Source organism: Ursus americanus, chromosome 3 (assembly GCF_024610735.1).
Source record: "Ursus americanus isolate L20-20 chromosome 3, mUrsAme1.1.p, whole genome shotgun sequence".
Classification (NCBI taxonomy): domain Eukaryota; kingdom Metazoa; phylum Chordata; class Mammalia; order Carnivora; family Ursidae; genus Ursus; species Ursus americanus.
Genome location: NC_142129.1, coordinates 65,894,412 through 65,913,768, shown reverse-complemented (window position 1 = coordinate 65,913,768; position 19,357 = coordinate 65,894,412). Strand labels below are relative to the sequence as shown.

The 19,357-nt window shown below is 39.2% G+C and overlaps 1 long non-coding RNA gene across 1 annotated transcript in view; it reads right to left on the bottom strand.

The window, feature by feature from the left end:
• LOC123789258 (uncharacterized) overlaps positions 1-19,357 on the bottom strand; it is a 240,038-nt gene that overhangs the window by 50,617 nt on the left and 170,064 nt on the right. The window lies entirely within an intron of this gene.

Here is a 19,357-nt window from a genome sequence, read left to right as displayed (position 1 = left end):
AATTGAGAAAGCCAATATAGGCAAATATTGCAGGAACTGCAAGGATTTGGAATGCAATCCCTAACCAGAAATGGGGCAACATGAAGTAATGGAAAAGCACTTCACCCCTCTGGACCTCCTTCAGTTTTCTCATCTGTGAAATGAAAAAGTCACATAGGTGAATTCTAGACCCTTCTAGCTCTAACATTGTGTGATTTTATTTAATAGTAATAACTTACATTTGTATAGCCTTTTCATACTTTGAAAATTCATATTGTCCTATTAAATTTAGGGCTACTTCACTAATAGGTGCATATAGAATATTTGAGAAATAAGAAACACAAAGGCCCAAATCTATATATTGCTATAAAAAATGTGATTCACCCAAATCTGCTGAATAACGCGTCAATCACAAGTGTCAAAAATAAATGTAACTTATTATTTAGCCTCCTAGAATGTTAGAATAGAAGACTCTCAGAGACTGTGGAGTCACCTTCTTCATCATGGATGATAAAAGGTTCAAAGAACAGACCCAAGGTCACTTGGCTTCACATTGAGATCTCTGGACTCCCAATAAGTTACTCTTCATATGACATTGATGTTACTGAATTGATTGCTTGATTGTTTAGACTGACAGCTCCATGCAACCCAAAGAATTTTCTGAGCAAAACAAAGAGATACAAGTAAGGAAGGATATTAAAAGTCAGAGACAGAAAAAAAATTGCTAGAAAAATGTCTGAAAAACATAAGTGATTTCTGCTCAGTACCATTTTATCTTACAAAGATTCTGGCTCATTTGTCACCGACAATCACGGAAAAAACTTAGTTCTATGTTCTTTGGTTTTTGAATTTTTTTGCTTCTTTTCTTTCCCCCAAATCTACTCCAGGAATGTTTAGTGGTTACATCTTCACCTATAGTCTCACTTTGTAAAACTGATTACAAAATTCCATTTGTCCCAATAAGTTAAATATTAAGTATAGAAGTTTTTAAAAACTAATATTGTACTAGTTCTGAATTTATCCCCAAGAGAAGCAATGCTAGGGATCAGAACTTTTTAATCCTTAATTTATTTTTGTGCTAGAAAACTAACATAGTTTTATGTACTGACATTTAAAGTTTGAATGGTACATTAGTGTAATTTTCAAGATTTCAACATGAACATCTATTTTATATATTTTTTAAAAGACTGCAAAATTACTTCTCTTTTTGGGAATGATAAATTCTTATTGCAGCATGGAGCTTCTGTTAAAAAAATCTTTTGTAGAATTCATATGCTAAATATCAAACTAAGTAAGTGTCAAATTTTGTAGAAATATAAAGAAATTAGTGCTTTCAATTTTATTAGCATATAGAAGCAGGAATCACATGACACGCATTTGAATACTAAAACATTTACAGTGGTGTTAAAGCAAGCAACATTTATCAAACCTCTAGAATAGATGCCTCTAAGACTGGATGCTTGAGAGACACCCCCCCCCCCGCAGAAGTTTATAATCTAGTAGATTAGGGGTCAACAACATTATCCGTAAAGGGGCAAATGGTAAATATTTTCACTCTGTTGGCCATATAATCTCCATCGTAACTTTTCAAACCCTGCTATTGTAGAATGAAAGCAGCCATAGACAGTACATAAAAGGGTAAGAGTGACCATGTTCTAATACAACCTGATGAATGGACACTAATATTTGAATTTCATATAATTTTCATGTGTTATATTCTTGGTTTGATTTTTTTTCAACCATTTAAAAACATAAAAAACCATTCTTAGCTTGTGGGCCGCACAAAAAGAGGCAGTGGGCCAAATCTGGCCTGTGGGCCATCGTTTACTGACCCCTGTAGTAGATGTGTATGTAAACCCATAGAACACATGGACTAGCATGCTATGATGGAGGAGACAGATGCCACGGGTGTATAAAATAGGAGCGATTCATTAGGGAAGGCTGTAATGCTAATATCCTTACATTTTATTTTCATATATTTTTGAAATAAGATTTACATAACATAAAAGTAACTACTTAAAAATTAACAATTGAGTGGCATTTAGAATATGCACAGTGTTGTTCTGCTGCTATCTTTATCTAGTTCCAAAACATTTTCACAACCCCATACCCATAAACAGCTGCTCCCCATTCCCCTCTCCTCCCAGCCTAGGCAACCACCCATCTCTTTCCTGTCTCTATTATGAATTTACCTGTTCTGGATATTTCATATACACGGAATCATACAATATGTGATCTTTTGTGTTTTGTTTCTTTCACTTTAGCATGTTTTCTAGGTTCAACCACATGGTAGTACATATCATACTTTAATTTTTTTATGGCCAAATTATACACCATTGCATATATATACCACAATTTTTTTTTATCCAACCATCTGTTGATGGATATTTGGGCTGTTTCTATCTTTTGGTTGTTGTGAATAGTATTGCTATCAACGTGTATGTACATGTGTTTGTTCGAGTACCTGTTTTCTATTCTTTTTTTTTTAAGATTTTATTTATTTATGAGAGAAAGAGAGCAGAAGCAGGGGAGAGGGAGAAGCAGGCTCCCCACTGAGCAGTGAGCCCTATACAGGGCTCGATCCCAGGACCCTGGGATCATAACCCGAGCTGAAGGCAGACACTTAACCAACTGAGCCACCCAGGCGCCCCCGTTTTCAATTCTTTTGGGTATGTACCTAGGAGTGAAATTTATGGATCTTATGTTAATTCTGTTTAACTTCATGAGAAATCACCAAATTGTGTTCCACAGCAGATGAATCATTTTAAATTCTTACCAAAAGGTACATATCTTCACCAACACTTGTTATTTTCTGGGGGTTTTGTGTGTGTGTGTGTGTGTGTGTGTGTGTGTGTGTGTGTGTGTGTGTGTATTTTAATTTTTATAGCCATCCTAGTGGGTATGAAGTGGTATCTCATTGTGGTTTTGATTTGCCATTTCTCTAATGACTAATGACAATGAGTATTTTTTCATGTGCTTGTAGGCCATTTGTATATATTTTTTCAAGAAATATCTATTCAAGTCTTTTGTCCATTTTAAAATCAGGTCATTTGTCTTTTTGTCATTGAGTTGTAAGAGTTCATTATATATTTTGGTGTTTTTTTTTTAAGATTTTATTTATTCATTTGACAGAGATAGAGACAGCCAGCGAGAGAGGGAACACAAGCAGGGGGAGTGGGAGAGGAAGAAGCAGGCTTCCAGCAGAGGAGCCTGATGTGGGGCTCCATCCCAGAATGCCGGGATCACGCCCTGAGCTGAAGGCAGATGCTTAATCACTGAGCCACCCAGGCACCCCAGTTCATTATATATTTTGGATAGTAAACCCTCATCAGATGTATGGTTTGCAAACATTTTCTCTTATTCTATAGGTTGTCTTTTCACTTTCTTGACAATGCCCTTTGATACACTAAAGTCTTTAATTGGATAAGTCCAATTTTTCTTTTTTTTTTTTTTTAAAGATTTTATTTATTTATTTGTCAGAGAGAGAGACAGCACAAGCAGGGGAAGTGGCAGGCAGAGGGAGAAGCAGCCTCCCCACCAAGCAAGGAACCTAGTGTGGGACTCCATCTCAGGACCCTGGGATCATTACCTGAGCCGAAGCCAGATGCTCAACCGACCGAGTCACCCAGGCATTCCTAAAGTCCATTTTTTCATATCTTTCAAACTTATGAAAGTTTACTACTGTTCAAAACTCCAACTTTTAGAGGTCGTATTGTTAACAAAGAGCAGGAAAACCAAATTACAAAGTTTTATATCCTCATCAGGCTGGAATCTAAGAGAACTTCAATGACATTACGATAGCTAGTATTTATTGAGTACTTCCTCTATGCCAGGCTCTAAACTACGTACTTGAAACACATTATCTTATTTAAGTCTCAACAGCACTAATCACTAAACCCAGAGAAGTAGAGTGTCCTGTGCAGTCACACAGCTATCGAACGTAAGAGGCAGCATCAAACCCACAATCAGGCTCTACCACCTCCCAACATTTTCAGATTTTTTCTTAATGTTTAAGTTTAGATCCTCCGTCTTGTGGCCTATGTATAAAAAAGAGGCTAACGTTGTCGTTATATCTTTGGTTGACATATAGGGAAATAGTGTTGTGCCAAAATTGTGTTCAGCATTTTAAAAACACCTGGTCAAGAGAAAACCAAATCACACCAGATCTGTCAGGTAATTTGATAATAAGGAAAAGCTCTAATTATGTCATTCCTTCATTCAAATTGCTTTCATGACTAGACAATATCTTCTAAATAATTAGCAAACAAAAAATCTTATTAGTGAAATATAACATGTGGCAGTGCTTTCAAATATGTTATTTTAATGGAACTCTGATAAGGAGGTACATTGATATTTGAATTTTGCTAAAAAGCTAGTTTCAAAAATATTCAATTTGTTCACGAGGCCCCTTATGGATTTGAGCACAGGTTTACACGCCTGCCTCCCTGGGCCTAAACTACCCAGTATATGACTTCAGTGGATCATTCCATCTTTTTCTCCTGTACACACAGTAGTGTTAGTCAAGGTAGATTGGACTTTCTCCTGTGGTCTCATAACTTTGTTTTCTAAGTCTCTTCTGTGGATAATTATCTTTCCCACATGTCTACCTAGTCTTCACTTCCTAACTGAAACACCAGTTCATCCTTCAAATCTTCTCTGATCCTCCCTACAAGAATTTTCTCTCTCTTTTGAGCCTTCATGACATGCTCTGTCTTTGGACTCCTGTTGCTAACTACATTTGTATGATCAGGTGTGGATTTTCTTTCTTCTACTAGGCCAAAGTCTCCTTAAAGTCTGAATCTTATTTTAACCCTATATGAGCCCTTCACATCATCTAGTTCGGTGTCTTGGTTTTAATGGTTCTCTAGAAATGAGAAATAGCCTCACCACCTAGAGCCATGTCCTACGTAAACACTGGGATTCAGTTCTCATTAGTAAAAGGTATCATCAGTGCAGTTTTAAGAGAATAATTGTTATAATTGTGTACAGTATACCTTGGAAAAGTTTGTATTACAGCACTCATTTATTCACTCACTAATCCAACATCTATTTGTTGAATATGAATAAAACTGTAAATTCCTATTTCATGGAGCTTATGATCGTGGGTATAAGAAAGAGAGGGAGATACTATTAAAAAAACAAACATATATCAGTTAGCAATAAGTGCTTGAAAAAAAGAAAGCTAGGTGCAGGGGTTTGGGAATAGTGCTGGGAACTGTGTGGTGCATAGTCTGGACAGCAAAGTCCTTTTTGTTAAGAAAGCATTTATTTGGGGTGCCTGAGTGGCTCAGTCGGTTAAGCAGCTGCCTTGGGCTCAGGTCACGATCTCAGGGGTCCTGGGATCCAGCCCTGAACTGGGCTCCCTGCTCAGCAGGGAGTCTGCTTCTCCTTCTCACTCTGCCCCTCCCCCTGTTGTGCCCGTGCATGTGCATGCACGAGCACTTTCTCTCTCAAATAAATAAAATATCTTAAAAAGAACTTTTTCAAAAAAGAAAGCATTTATTTATATTTTAATTTAATTTAATTTAATTCAATTTTTGTTAAGAAAGCATTTAAGCTGAGATCTAAAGGAAGTGAGAGATTGAACTATGGACATCTGGGGAAGAGCGTTTCAGGCAGAGAAATAGTTCAAGGGCTTGAGGCAGAAAGCTGGTTATAGTGAAGTGGTGAAAGATGAGGTCAGAAAGGTAGGAGAAAGCCACGCTATGAGGGCCTTGTAGGTCATGGTAAGAAGTCTGGAGATTATAAGGGAGAAGGGAAACCACTGGGGGTCTTGAACAGAAGGGTGACATGATTTCCCTAATCTTAAAGGATCATATAGGCTGCTATGTCTGACCCCTTTATTGACTATATCTCCTCAATGTCAGGGGACATGTTTCACTTATCTTTCTGTCCTTGGTAACTGGTCAGACTCCTATTCAGTATCCACTAAGTGCACACTGGATAAATGCTTGCTTGGAATATCGATTGTTGGAAAGACTATGAAAAGAAAAGTTCCCTGAGTTACCAGAACTCTAGTGATGCAAGTTACTTCAGTGGAACAATCTAAGACCTTTTGTATTTATTCGGCGGAGAACTGTTTTGCTTCTCTTCAACATTAATTACCAAATTAAGGCATTTCCTGCAATAGCTGAAAAAGTCATAGCTCCCTGTGTCTTGTGTAATTATAATGCTACACAAGTTTTGAAGAATTCATCAGTTGTGTGACCTTTGAATGTGAAATAGTCACACATCCATTTGTTTATGGAGCACCTATTATGTTGAGCAATGATTCACTGTCCCTGAAGTCAAGACTCTCACAGTCTGACAAAGAAAGACACATGTAAACAAAGATCGAGAACACAGAGCAGTGAGTTGGCCATCACGGAGGTGCGCATGGAGTACTCTTAGAGTAAACATATCATCCTGAATTCACCAGTTGGCTGAGCGAGAAGGTAATCTAAGGCAGGGGCACATACAAACTCTTGTCATATAGAAGAGCATGGTGTGTGCAGGGAATTGTAAGGCATTTGGGATGGGGGTGGAGTACAGGAGTAGATGTGTCATTTTTGTCTGACAGCATCTCCTCCTTGGGGAAGCCACATGTCACCCATTCCATGTGGTCTTCATGGGTTGTTTGTCACTGTGCCTGGCTTGCTGGCTAAAAGATTTGACAAGTCATCTAGGATGACCATTCACAGTGACTTAGCCTTCTGGACTCATACAAATTGAGTCAGGTAAAAGAGTCCTGTGAAATTCATTGGGAGAGGGACAGTATCCCTCCCTTCCTGATCAAGAGTTGTAAGAATGTGGGTATGGGTGTGACTATGGCCGTGTTTTCTTCCAAAAGGTGAGAACTTGCTAAGAGTGAATCTGCAGCATGGAGGGAAGCAAGTTTAAGAAACGGGGATGGATATCTACCTATATCTATCTATCTATCTATCTATCTATCTATCTATCTATCTATCTATCTAATCTGTATACCCAGAGAGGAGATTGAAAAAGAAAGAGAGAGAGAAGATGATATAAATTGAGCTTCTAGGTTCAGCCATTCCTAAACCAACTATGTCCCTAGACTTTCTAGTTTTACGAGTCAATAAAAGTCCCCTTTTTTCTTCACGCTAGCTTGAATTATATATGTGTTACTTGTAGCTAAAAGAATCTTGACAAAAACCACAGTAGTAGAAGACAAGACTGCAGAATTGCCTTCGGTTTTCTAATTTAAAAAACTTGGGACTTTGGTGTCTGGTAAAAAGAGTTTATTGTTAGGACACACCTGTGCTGAGTTAAGAACTAGGACATTGGTCTCACTGAAGGCAGCTCTAGGGCCAGTATTCATTCTTTTTCAGATTTTGGCTCATTTCTGCAATCATGTTCATGTTCCTTTTCTCCTTTATTTATGCATAATTTTTATTTCCTCCACATGTACACAGTCTTTGATGTATGTCAGGTTGCCCCAGTCTCCACTACCTCAGGCAAATTTGATATATCCATTCGGCTATCCATTCCTCCTATTCTTCATTTAAATAAAAAAATCATTAAGTGCCTATTATGTTCCAGGTACTGTTCTATGTGCTAGGGACACAATGATAAACAATTCAGACAAGTCTTTGCCCTCATGAAACTTACATTTTGGTGGGGGAAAGTTCAATAATTAAGCTAAGTCATAATAAGTAAGACTGTGATAGATTCTATGATAGGAATAAATAGGAGCTGGATAGGGCATACATAACTGGGGGTGGAGAATCACTTCAGATGTGGAGATCATTAAAGGGCCTCCCTGCAGAGGTGACAATTAAACTAATCCCTCCCAAAATGATTTCAAAAATAAGCATTGCAAAGGGTTGGCAGAAGAACATTTCAGGCAGAGGGACTAGCAAGTACAAAAGCCCCAGGGTGGAGAGAGCTCGATGGACTCCAGTGACTAACAGAAGGCCAGTGTGGCTGAAGAGATTGCTATGAATCAGGTTTGCAGAGGGATGCAAATTCCAGATCATGCAGACCCTTGGAAGTCAAGGCAATGAGTTCCTGAACTATGAAGGACTTCTGAAAATTTTTAAGCATATAAATGGCTTGATTTACATTTTATAAAGCTCTATACATGGTTCTTGTGTGGAAAATGGATTACGATGGATCAGGAACGGAAGCAGGGAGACCAGTTTTGTGGCTATTGCAAAGTTAGGCAAGGACAGAGTGTAGCTGGGACCAGGGGGTGGGTAGCAGCGATGAAAATAAGCAGATAGACTGAATTTATAAATAGAACTGGTAGAACTTGTAATAGATTGGATGCAAGGGAGAGGAGCACTCAAGGCTAACTCCTAGGGGTTGGCTGAGCAAATATATGGATGGAAGTGCCTTTTACAAAGATAGAAAAGAATGAGAAAGGGGCGATTTGAGAAAGTGTCTCAACAAATCTGTTTTAGAACTGTTGAGACAAGTTATAAGCTGCATAAAGGGGTGTGTATTGGACAAATTACCTTACCTCTTCTGAGAGATATGCCCAATTGACTCAGTTCATCTTTAGAGTCTGGTAGCACAAGGTCCATCACTGTCTAGCTTAAGGTCTGATTTCCCTTGCATTAAATGCTTCCACTTTTCCAATCAGCTGAGGCCATGGAGAGATGTAGGTTCATGGAATTCAATGCAGAGCTCTGGTAAACATGCCCATACACAGGGATAATAGTGCCTGCCTATTCTACCTCACAGGGTTATTATGGGGGTTAAACGGGGATTCTATAGGTAAAAAGCACTTTGTAAATTCTAAAGTGGTTGCAAATGTAATGAGTTTAAAGGACTTTGAAAGCTGTTTAATTTACCAAACCTACATATTTATACCAATTTTACTAAGTCAGTTGAAAAATTATAATAAACTTTTATTTAACCAGACTGGTTGTTGCCAGATGCCCACAAAAATGAAACAAAAATTCACATACTTTTGTGCTTAGTGGAAGGTAATTTAGCACAAAGGCTAAATTGGGTCCATAAAATGTTGAATAACAACTTAAGAAGAATTACTTTGTATTTATTGAGGGGTAAGTCACCTCTAATACTCTTGCCAGCAATAGCCTGCAGCCTGGTGTTCTGTTGGTACAAGGCCCATTTGTTGCTGGTACTCTTACTTCCTGGCAAAAGTGACAGCAATTGCTTAAAGCAAGAATTAGGGGTTGTTCCACCCCCTGTTCCTCATTTTCAGTTCACTACCCTTGAATTCAGCCTTTCCTTCTGTGGCCTGAATTCCCTTAGGTCCAACTTTCTACCCAGAACTGGCTTCCTGGGCATGAGACCTGTGCCATCACACAGAATCCTGTGTTAGAAAGTGCCCCACACTTGGTTTATCTCTCTGCTATCTCTATTTTGAAATTCTTAGTAATTTTGTCTTTGAACTTATGCTGCATACATGACGTCTGATGAAACAATAAAGCATGCCTTTGAGCAGAGAAGGTAAGTGTATAGCTCCCTCTCCTCCCAGCTGCCCCATTTGCAGATAGCATGCACAAGATCCTCATGAGCATGGTATTTGGGTGAACCCACAATGCATGAGAGTTGAGCAACACTGAAAGCAAGTACAAAGTAAGCATTTTACATCCAGGACTGAATAACAGGCTATGTGGAGTACTATAACTGGCCCCAAAGACCATGCTTTCTGTTCAAACCAGAATCTGTTTTGGGGAACCTGGGTGGCTCAGTTGGTTAAGCATCCGACCCTTGATTTTGGTTAAGGTCATGATCCGGGTTGTAAGATTTTCTCTCTCCTTCTCCCCCTGCCCCTCCCTGCTTGTTTGCATGCGCACACACGCGCTCTCTTTCTAAAACGAACAAATGAACAACAACAACAACAACAAAACTCACCAGAATTTGTTTCAAATGCAGGAGGAAAGCAATAGTATTCTAAGACATACAAATACCAGGGAACCCTATCACATCTTCTCTTACTTGTATTATCCCCCCATATTAGTCAATCACTTATGCTGAAAATGATGACATAAAAGGAAAGCGAAAGATAAGGCAGCCCATAGGTCCTTTTCCTTTCAGTCTTCCTTTACTCAACAGTGTACTGAAGGGTAGAGCATATTGGTACAAAATTGCATATTAAGAAGTAAAATAAAAATAATTGAGTTGGTTTTGTTCTGCATACCCATTGTTCTGACAAGAACAAAATACATATACTATGTGAGATACATCAACAGATAACAGTATTTTATAATTAGCAAGGTCCCATTTTTGTTTGAGTATTTCGAAATGTCTTAAAATTAGTACACTCTTAAGAAATCAAAATGGTCCCTCAAAACTTCTATAGACACTGTTAATGTGCTTTATAAATTCTTTGCTTATTGACAATGCAAAAGTTGTCTAATCACCTTAATAATTAAATTAATGACATTTAATTCAAATTTTACTGTGCTCTTAATTTTGTAATGAAATTTAAAATGTCATCATATGGAACACCAATGTCTGTAACATCTGTTAAAAGGAAGAGTTCTTCCCTATTCAGATGGAGGGAATCCTACTTAGGAAACATACCTTTATTCTTGCTTTTCCTTATTGCTCCCTTGGAGGAGGAGCAACTTAATCTGATTGCTGAGTTTGGAAAGAGAAGCTGGACATATACAGTCAGCGTCTTCCTCTGTGGTGTGTAGCCACCAGCAGGAACACACCTGCTCACGTGGGCAGTTTTTCCACACAATGTGGTCTGGCGGTCCAGACACTGGGTGGGTAAGTCTTTCTAATTCTGGGGTCTAGTCCTGTTAGGAAGCCTGCTTGCCTGTGATAAAAGCCATATTCTGATAGCAGCCACATCTTTAATCTGGTGTTTAAAACAGTATTGCATTTTGTTAATTTCTTTAAAATATGGAGGTAATTTCCCCTGAGAACGTAGTACAATCTGAATTGAATTCTATTAATTTAAAATCAAGATAAAATGGGCTCCTATCCATCTTATCCTTTTGTCTTATTTCTTATTTGGTTCAAAACTCAGGACAGGAAAAGGGGATGCTATTTATTGGGCTCCTCAAATTCCAACAAGGTAAACACCGTTATCTCTAATATTGGTGACAACTTCAGCAAAACTACCTGATGAGATAGTTGCCCTCTTTTCCATTTCCACTTCTATGTTACTGTCATATCTTTCACTCCCAAGGACAAAAGTAAAAGTGAGTTAAGTGAAGTTCTGAAACATGCCATGGGGAAGACAGACCATGGCCTGTGACTGGTCTTCCGAGAGGCAGGGCTGACACTTTCCCATCCCAGCCTTTTGGAAGAATGGGGAGACAAGAAACAGCAAATTGGTTCAGTGAAATATCTCAGTCTGAGTCTCAGCCAGAGTCAGCCACAGTCTAGATGTGGAGGGAATATTCCTCAGAGAATTTACCCTGAAACTGGGAGGTCCAAGATTAGAACAATCATCCCGACTTAAATTATTACTCTTTGAGGGGCACCTGGGTGGTGCAGTTGGTTGAGTGCCCAACTCCTGGTTTCGGCTCAGATCGTGATCTTGGGGGTCGTGGGATAGGGCCCTGAGTTGGGGCTCTGCGCTGAGCATGGAGTCTACTTGGGATTCTCTCTCTTCCTCTACCTCTGCCCCTCCTATGCATGCTCTCTCTCTAAAATAAATAAATAAATCTTTGAAAAAAAGATTTTGGTGAAGTCAAGTTTGTCAGGTTGTCCTAAGATAATTTTAAAGAACTATTATGATAAGTAAACCTCATGCCAGCCTCACCCACTTTTCCCTCACATACACACACAAAAGGCTACAAATGAATTACCTAATATCATTATTTTTTAAGGATAGTTTTTGTCAGTAAATGTGGAAACAAGAGAATATCTTTCAGATTCATCCTCCCTCATCCCATTAAATCAAATTTTCAAACAAAACAGGTTTGGATCATAAAAGCCTTTTAATTTAAAAATTTCGCAACCAACTTTTCTTGGCAGAGAAAGCTCTGTGAGGACTAATGAGATCCAGATAACTTTGGGGGTGGTCAGCAGGCCTCAATGTATTCTGTGAAGTCCCACCTTGATTTTCCTTTTTTAATGATGTCCAAAATAGATCCATTCATCTATTTTTAAACTTTCTAAAATTAGCAAGAGAAAAACAGAGTAGCAAGCTGGAGCCATAGGCTACTTCATTATCTCAGTTATTAGCCTGACAAAATAAGTGACTTTCTATTAAACAGCGGTGACAGAAAAGGAGGAAGGTTTAGAGGTCAATAGCTCCTGTGGTACATATCCCTAAATGTAGCATTTCTCTAGGGACTGTTGGAATTAACTGCTGACAAGCTAATTGCTCTTATTCCCTAATTAACCAAGTCTTGCTTCATTAGTAGTTTGTCGCAATTGGACAACATTTTCAAGGATCTAAAGATCTACCCAATAATAATTAGTAAACAACTCAAATGAAACCAGCCTCCACTTGTTGACAAGATTAATTGAATAATTATTGTTTCATTGAGAATAAAAAGAACAAGGAAATGTAGCTAGGGAATCTGCGCCAGTCTTTCCTTGGGCAAAATTTCCTCAGAAACACATGCAGGCTCACTGTTAAGAAGAGCTGCTTAATCTGTTCATCAAAAGAATCCCAACATGGAATGCAATACTGCATTTGTTATGATTTATTGGGTCTTAACTATTTCAATAAAGCATACTTTTTCATATACACACTTAACATCTGTACATATTGTTTAAAACACTAACCATATGGGTAGGTTTTAAACAGGCATCTAACAAATGCTTTACACAAATATAACTTTGCAAAAACTAATTGATTCAGCAAAGCAAATTGTGTGCTGAAACAACTTTTGGCAAATATCTCAGAACAATGTGTTTGGTTTAGATGACTTAATAGCTGTGATTTTTGAAATTGTTCAACTGGTTTTTGAGCACTGAGTGCAAAAGACAAAAATTTACATGAAACTTCGATGGAAATTCTTTTTGTGTGTGGCATAATTAAGCACTCTTGCAGATTTTGAACTTTGAAAATTGGTCACTGTGGACGGTCTGTGCTTTCATTGTACTTGAGCCTGTTTTTTTCTTGTCAAAAATGATTTCAACCACACAGCTCAAACTGTCAGTAATAAAAGGATCCTGGCTGTCTCAGACATGATAGTTCCCTCTGGAGACTTGATAGACTGTTGGTAAAAACCCATTTGAAAAGGTCTGGAAATTTGCCGACCCCTCTATCAGTGGGAAATAAGATCTCTTGGATGACTGCAGGGATGTCTTATTGCAGGAGAAAGAGGGGAGTCCACCACTCTCCTCGAACATAGGCCCGCATTACTGGGCAAGCTTGAAAGCCAAGGGGAAACTCTGATCAGGGAATCTAGAATCCTCACTCTAGATGCTTAGCTACCTCCGTGTGACAACCTTATGAACTCACCTTAGGGGAACTTACTTTATTCAACGAATTATGACTCGTTGGTGAAGGTGATAATCTTAAAAGTGACACCAGCCATTTAACAAGGAACTAACAGCACTAAGTACCGTATGTACATTATCACACTGAATCCATACAAGGATCCTGCAAGGGAAATTTTCTCCCCAGTTTACAAATGAGGAAACTGAGGCTCAGGAAGCCACCCAGCTGATGAATGGAGGAGACAGGAATCAAATCAGGAGGTCTTTGACTCCAAAGCCTTTGCTCTTTGCTTAGGACAGCAGCCAAGAAATGATTTGCTCCAATCAAGGTTACAGAGACTATATAGATGATCCAGAATCAAACAGTACAATTTGGGATGAAGAAAAAAAATCAGTTCTGGGCTAGTGAACTGAAAAGCACATCTCACTGAGAAGCTGCATTTGTCATGAGGCCAGGAGTTAAGTTTGTGCTAACTATAAACTGAGGAAGTGCTGGGGATATCTTTTTTTTTTTTTGGCTACGTTAATCTCTAGTCTTGGGTGGGAGAGCCTGCCTGGCTTCCATGCTGGGAGCAACAATGGCAGTGGTACGGTAAAGGCAGCCTCATGGACAAGTAGAAGCCGAATTTCAGTAGACAGGGTCCAAACTGTTAGGGCGAAGCTCTAAAGGAGTAAGGAAGGAAAACCTGTAGCTGGCAGGAAAGTCCATGAGATGGAGAGGAAACAATAGGCTGGGAGTCAAGGAACCTGGGTTCACCCTGGCCTTGTCCTCTAACCGTGGGCCAATCACGCCTGCGTCATGTGATTCTCAGCCCAGGTGGAACCAGACCACTCCCCTCAGTAGCTGATTTCAGTCAACACACGTATGGGAGGGCAATACAGACACTTAGCTAGGGAAGCTCAGTGACTCCCATGAAGAATCAGTCCTACACAGGAAGGCTGCTTCTGCCCCCAAATGCCAATAGTGCCTCTCTGGAGAAACACAGAATCCAGCCTCCGGTTTCTTCATTCCTCTGTGGAGGAAGTGGCGTTTGCTATCTTGAAGTCTTTAGTGGGAGGGGGCAGGTCAGTGCTGCAGGTGGGCCCCTGGCCCGGCTCCTCTCTCCCCGGCAAACCCTTCCCCCCCCCCCCCCCACCGTGAGCACAGCACATCCAGGTGGCTCTGTTTTACACTTTGGGTTTCTGGGGGAACCTTCATTTGAGGAAAGGATTCCTTGATTAAAAAAAGAAAAACAAACGAGTTTCAAAATCAGTGGATTAGAAGACTTTCGAGCTCCTTTCAATTCTGAGTATTTGTGAATAGACGAAAATTGAGGCTGCAAGTGAGAAAGGGGAGTTCTAATGGGAGAAGGAGTCAAGCCTGATAAGATCTAGAACAAATGACCAAATCCAGCTGCACACTGAGCCTTTGATTGGCATAGACCTGAGGGTCACAGCTGTAGAGGGGTCTGACATCACTCTTTCAAATGCCGATGTAATCTCTCTGGATTAGAAGATTCTCCCTCAGGCTCCTCCTCATTATAATTAGCAGATAATGTTCATCCTTAGGTTTTTCAGTGTAGGATTGGCATTTCCAAAAAGGCTTTGAAATGCTATCTGCTGCCAGTTGGGGAGTCTGTGTGGGCCAATGCCAAATCCCAGTATAGGAGAAATTCTTGTTAGAGGTATGCCTCTGTTATGAAAAGTTTTATGCAAATCAGAATTTAAAAGTTGAAATTCATGTTCAATGCAACGTGGGAGCTTGCAGTAATTCTCTTCTGGAAAGTGGAAAATCTTTCTTTAATGCATGTAATTACCTGCTAACTGCTTTATCTATTTATATTGTTTTTCCTTAAAGTGGTGGATGGCCATGTTACCTATGGAAGCCCACACATTGCTGGGTTGCCCTTTGAATAATTCATTCCAAACAGACTACCTCAAGGGAAATATGCTTTTATTTTTTTCTCAGAAACACTTCAGAAAAGAGAACTAAATAAATGGAAAGTGGTCTTGAAAATGGATAAATATAAGGAATGAGAGAAAATTTATATTTACCTACCAGACAATGTTTCTGTTTTTTGTTTTTTGTTTTTTTCCTTTTAGCTGTAATTCTTCTCAGTAAGAGGATATGAATTATCAAAATATCATATAAAGTGGATCAAATGTTCTACGTCTTGCAGCTCTCCACCAGAACTAGGAAAACTAATTCCACTTAGTGGCTGGTATGTTATACTAGCAGTCATTGCAGGTGAAAGTTTGAAAGGTCACACTATATTGAATAATGTAAACGAAGAAATAAGCATAAATAGAATGCCCATCTATTTGTAAGCACAGAAAAGTATTAAGGATTCAGTGTTTCCCCAGAGCACTCTATGTATGGTGCTCTTTGAGGAACTGTAAGGCAGGTGAAACGTAACATGTGATCCCTGCTTATGATCCTAATGGGGAAACAAAATATAGCTATATGTGAGAGATAAGAAACAACTTAAGGTAGAATATTATCATTCAGTACTTTTATTGAATACCTACCATGGATAGCATGATCAGCTCAGAAACTGTTTGTTTGTTTTAAAGATTATTTAATTTTGTGAGGGAGGGAGAGAGAAAGAACGAATGGGGGGAGGGGCAGAGGGAGAAACAGACTTCCTGCTGAGCAGGGAGCCCAATGCCGGATTAGATCCCAGGACCCTGGGATCATGACCTGAGCAAAGACAGATGCTTAGTCGACTAAGCCACCTAGGCGGCCCTAGCTTAGAAGCAGTTCTAAGAAGTAATACTACCAACATCACTTACAGCCACCCATGGCTGAATCTGAGTTTGGTCATGCTGCATTGGGGAGGATGTAGATAGACCTCAGAGAGCAGCTGAAGGTGATAGAGCATACAGTTACGTGGATGTTGGGCTCTGCTCCTTTGCTCCTATCTGGAAAGTACTTTCTAACATTTGGGTCCCTCCTCAACCCTATATTTTTTGATGCAACCAGACAAGGAATGCATGTGGGAGAAAGACCAAGTTCCAAATGTCTAGAATGACTACTAGTGTTCCTCATGTCCCTCAGGTCTCCGAGCCTTTTCAGAGGAAGGGAATGTTGAGGTTGTCTCACAGATTCCTTGCAAGGCCAAGCCTACCCAGTCTGCCCTATTATTACCAACTCTCTACAAACTCAAGTTCTTTTAGCTTGTGAGCTAATTGCGACATGGCTCACAAGGGCATGTGTTAGGACCTGCTGGATTATCCTTGATTCCCTCCTCAATACCCCAAATGTTTGACTCTTTCAGGACCTAACATGGAGTTAACACTGAGGAGTTGCACTATGTCCTAATATTCTAATTCTTTACACAGGGACCAGAGAAGCACACAGAGCCCTGTATCCTGGAAGGACAGGGAAATAAGGTAGAGTCGGTAGTTGCACTTTCAGGGGTGTAGGAAAAGCCACACGCTATAGTCACCACAGGCTCCCAGAAGGGCAGTGGCCCTTGCTAGCTTAGTAAGACCAAGATTCCATATTCCAGGATTTTAGCTCTTTCCATTTAACTTAAGATTTTATTCTTGGTAAAAATGAAAAAAGCTAATGGAAGTGGTTACAAATCCTACAGAAGGAAATAACATTTGCATACTTGGCTTTACTGTGAGAATTGTTTATTAGTTATTTATACCTTAGCAAGAGCTATTTACTCTTTCCCCTTAGAGCAGGTGACTCTCCCCCACCACACACACACTTTAATTTGGCTGATGTGTACTCATTGTATGGTTATCAATTCTTTTTACCACACCTTTTACCTCCCAAATCCAAATGTGACATTCCTTGTGCATTCTTTCTGTCTGTTAGGATAGGAGGGACAGAGCCAAAAGCCATAGGTCAGCCTGGGGGACATGCTTAAGTTGCCCTGATACTTTCCAGCTGCAGAACATGTCTGCTTGGTTCCTAAGGTGCTGAATGAGCTAGAAATCACAAAGAAACGTATTGGCGACTCCAAAAGAACGTATTGACTTCTGCAGTGTCTCGGGAAATGTTTTATTTGTGTGATATTGTTCAGAAAATTACATTTCTTTTAATAACTGCAAGGAAATATTTGTATAATTTAACAATGCAATTGATTAGTTTTAATGGCATATACACCCCTATGTCCCTGGGAGCCTGTTCTCCCTGCAGGAGTATGGTTGAAACGTGGGGCATGTTTCCAAAAGGACGGCTAAAACATTGCTAGAACTTGCAACAGAAGCTAGATATATCAAACAAGTGTGTGTTAATGGTTAATTTTGCCTCCCAACACACACACACACACACACACACACACACACACACACACACTTTACCTATTGGGTTAATTTACCTATCGCACCTTACTTAGAGCTTGCTTTTTTATCAGATTCTTGCTGCAACTGCTAGGTGGGTTCTGGGGACCTGTGTGAGTCCCATTAGCTGCATCCCCATAGCTTCCACACAGCAGGACAATCTATTATTTTATCAGCCCCATTCAACCTTACAAAAAGATCTATTTCTACGTGGGTTGATACTCTCAGTGCTGATTTCAGACCAAGGCCTGCTGCTCTATTAGCTTTTTTTCTCCCAATGCCTGAATGCAGAACCCAGCAATGAGGAGATGAATGGAAATGCAAACAGACCCTCAGCTCCAGCAAATGCAATGATTGCTTCACAAATTTCATTTGCTCAGAGTTCAAAAAGAAAGAATGAAACTGGGCCCTTAGTGAAGAAATGTAAGTGTGTTACAGAAGATGATTTTCCTATAATAGGAAGAACCCGGATTGACATAAACGGGTTTTGTCTTCACTGATCTTTTTCTTAAAATTCATGTGTATTGTCTGTAAAAGAGTAGCATGCAGTTGGTATGTCATGCTTCCCAACTCATTTCTGGCTTTTAAATAGATTAAAAAAATATTTTCATGGATTATTGATTGACTTACATGGTGACCAGTCTTTGGTGGAAATTCTAATTGGGTATTATGGACCCTAGCAACTTGAGCTCACAGGATAGATGTCAACTATGTCCATTCTTAATTGTTTGAATCTGTTTCCCTCCAGATCAAGCTTAACCTGTTGCTGAAGGGTCTTGGGGTGGGTGGCGGGAGTGGGAAGATGAGGAGGGGATCGGGAGTGGGGAGGCCTCGCTGCCTTTGCAGCTTTACCCTTTTTCTACCACTCTTAAATAGAAGGAGACAGGATTGGTTTAGGAGGACTAGTTCAGCCACTCCTAACAAGATCAGATGTCTCCAACTATTTTCAGCTTTCTTTATAAAGTGAGTACTTGATGCTTCTTTGTTCTGGCCAGTTTAAGGGCAAAAACATGAAGTCATCTTTTCATGTTGCAGAATGACTTGGGAATCTTTTTATTGCTTTATTTTTAAAAATGAGAACTATTTTTAAAATAGCATTAAATATATCTGTTCCTGAGAGTTTTGCTAGAAATTTCCTTTAGCAGTTTTTGGTCTGGTGCTGTTTACAGAGGAAAGACATTCTTTTTCAATTTTCTTTCATACTTAAGTTATTAATGTTTTTCATCCTCTTTAAACCTGTTTTTTTTAACTGAGGTATATGTCGTATATAATAAAGTACAAAAATCTTAAGCATATAGCTTGTTGATTTTTACATATGTATAAACACATATAACCACTACATAGAACAAGAAACAGACATTTCCAGCACCCCAGTAGACTTTCTCATTCCTCTCCCCAGAGTAACCATTATTCTAACCATTATCACACATATGTACACATCTATCTATCTTTCTATATCTATCTATCCATCTCTCTATATATATCAGCTTTGTTTATTCTTAAACTTCTGTAGGTGGAATCATCCAGCATGTACTCATTTGTGTCTGACTTCTTTTGCTCATTAGGTTTCTGAGATTCATCTACTGGGATATAAAAAGTTGTTTGCAAATGTACAAAGAATTACTGAATGTATTAACTTTCTATCAAGTCTGAGGAAAATACTTGAAAAGAGACTAAAACCAAAAAATTGTGAACTATAATCAAAATGAAATCAGGCAGAACAGCGAATTCAAGATTCAAGATAAGAAAAGATGAAGAAAGAGGACATGGAGAA